This window comes from Sciurus vulgaris, assembly GCF_902686455.1.
Source record: "Sciurus vulgaris genome assembly, chromosome: 7".
Classification (NCBI taxonomy): domain Eukaryota; kingdom Metazoa; phylum Chordata; class Mammalia; order Rodentia; family Sciuridae; genus Sciurus; species Sciurus vulgaris.
The window spans coordinates 3,003,602-3,006,030 of NC_136467.1; the positions used below are offsets into that span (position 1 = coordinate 3,003,602).

Genomic DNA, 2,429 nt, shown 5'->3' on the forward strand with positions numbered 1-2,429 from the left:
CGCCCCACCTGCCGGCCCAGCGTCCTCTCAGGCCTGCAGACGCCGCCGCAGGGCCCCGCTCGTGGCACCTGGAGGGACCACACACCCAACATGAAGGCAGAGCTGGCCTTCGCTGTTTCTGTGTTCCTTTTCAACCCAGAGAGGGTCCCGACCCAGTGACTTCTCAGAGCCGCGCCACAGGGACCTTGCAACCCGCTCTCCTTCACTCCCAAGCGAAACCAAATGAATGCAGGTCACCTCACATTGCCACGCTGGAGCCCGGGTCCTCGGAGCCTCAGGGGCTTTTCCTACCATGGCTTATGTCTATAGGGAGACGTCCTGTCCAGTCTAAGCCAGGGATGTGGTCAGACTCCTGGCACAGGTGTCCCGTCATTACAGAGGAGGGCTGCAGAGTGGTCCAGCCGATGCCTGGGTTGGCACTGGGGCATCCGGGTTAGATGCCTGGTCCCTGCATAGCTGTCCAAAGAACTGTCCCTCATGCCCTCTGGCTCCTGAGTAAGGTGCGGGGGTGGTCTCCTTGCCTCCACTGCTGCCTCGATGGGAGCAGAGAGCCCACCCAGGGGTCAGACAGCAGGTCTTTGCTTCCAGAGCCCCAGTTCAGAAGGGTGCAGAGAGAATGCCCGCAAGGAGTAGGGTGGCACTCCCGTTGCCCCGCAGTGGCCGCCTCGAGCACACTACCCCCCACCGGCCTCTGGTCTGGGAAGCCTCCTCTGGAGGGCACCAGCTCTGGTCTGGCCAGACACTGTAGCCCACACACGCCCACCCAAGGTGGAGGGTCTGCTGTGTTCGCTCTCCAGAGAACTGCAGAGTTGAGGAGTGGACTGTTCTGACTTCCTGCTTCCTCAGGCCTTCTGAAGAGGGCAGGCAGGCAGGGTCCACCCAGAGCGGAGGGCCCATGTCACCACCAGGAGGGAGGCTGTGTGGAGCTGTGGTTTTGTGCTGTGTTTTGTGCTTCTGTTACATAGCTCTGTTTTTAAATCCACACTTCAGTGATGTTCAGTGTCCCCTGGTGAGGTGTGTGCCCTGGAGTGGCCATGGGGCAGGGCAGGCCCAGCCGTGTACCCATTGTGGAGTAAAACAGAGTGAGACCCTTCCTGGCAGCAGGCCCAGGCCCAGCCAGCCTCCAGGAGTGACTCCTGTGTTCCCCGAGTCCAGGGATGCCCCAGCCTGCCACCTGGGCTGGAGGGCCTCTCCCTCCACCCAGCCCAGGACCCCAGCAGGCTCCCCTAGGACCATGGATGCTCCATTGTTTCTCTTTCCTCTGTCTCACTCACCCTAGGACCCAGCTTCCCGCTCCCCAACCAAGTGCTGCATCTGGAGAATACTCCGTAGCTTGGTCTAATTGTTTTCAGGCCTTAAAATATAAACTTGTTCCACAAGATTTATTCCATGAGGCTTTTTCTTTTCTTCAGAGAACCACAAAAAGGTGGGGTATAGATCACGTTCTGCTCTCGCAGTGCTATCAGCCATTCCTTGCGTTTTCTCAGTTCAGAATGCTTTTCCCAAGGCTAAATTAACATCCCTGATCATTTTGGATTGGGCTCTGAATTATTTCATTTCTTATCAGAAACCTGGGGAAAAGTGGATAGCCTTTCAAAGTCCCAGATTTGATCCTAGAAATGAGCAGAAGGCATTTGAACCTTCTGCCTGCTCCATGGGCACAAGCTGCCTGAGCCTCTGGCCTGGGTTGGTGGGTTTGCTTCCAGCTCCTGAGTTCCGCGGAGGGAGAGGAAGGGACAGTGGTAAGACGCATCCCCAAGGAAGTGGGCGGGCCCGTCCCGCATGGGCTCACGTGGCCGCACAGTGCCCGTTACATGCCTTACATTCTGAGCCATGAGCATGCCAAAGGGATAAGGAGGTGTCACACCAAATTCTGTGCTTGACGTGAGTGAACGCATGTGACAGTGGATGTCCACGCAGCCCTGCCGAGTCTGTGGAACACCTTGACCTTCCCAGAACAAAATGGCACTCGAAGTCCATCCACAGAAAGTCAGTCCAAAGAAGTCACGTGGACAGCTTTCAACTCAACTTGAAAGGGTGGTTTCCTAGTGGCGGGGGTGTGTGATACAGGTGTCACTGGACCTGCCAGTGGACGGAAGGCTCCGATGATCTGCACAAATGACATGCTCCCCAGGGCTCGGCAGCCCTTGCTTCCATGCAGAGCAGGCAGTCCCTCTGGACAGCGACCACCACACTCTGCCCTGAGCAGCTTCCTTACCCAGGCCTCCAGGGCCCGCCTGGCAGTCCCCGAGGGAAGAGTGCCCGGTGCACCTGCAGAGTCAGCGTGGAGGACCAAGGACTCACCCAGGTCAGGCCCGTGCGTGACTTTTCACTACGCTGCGTGTGGATGCTTGGAAGGCTGGTCGGATTTTCGAGGGACGATGGCCTCTGACATCAGCCGGTACTGTTCTGGGTGGCGACACTTCTGG

General features: G+C 57.9%; 1 long non-coding RNA gene across 1 annotated transcript in view; it reads right to left on the reverse strand.

The window, feature by feature from the left end:
- The window catches only part of LOC306666280, a 45,865-nt gene extending 43,436 nt beyond the window's left edge, over nt 1-2,429 (reverse strand). The window contains exon 1 of the long non-coding RNA XR_013765259.1: nt 2,194-2,429. This is a non-coding gene — a long non-coding RNA (uncharacterized lncRNA). The remainder of the gene's footprint in view (nt 1-2,193) is intronic.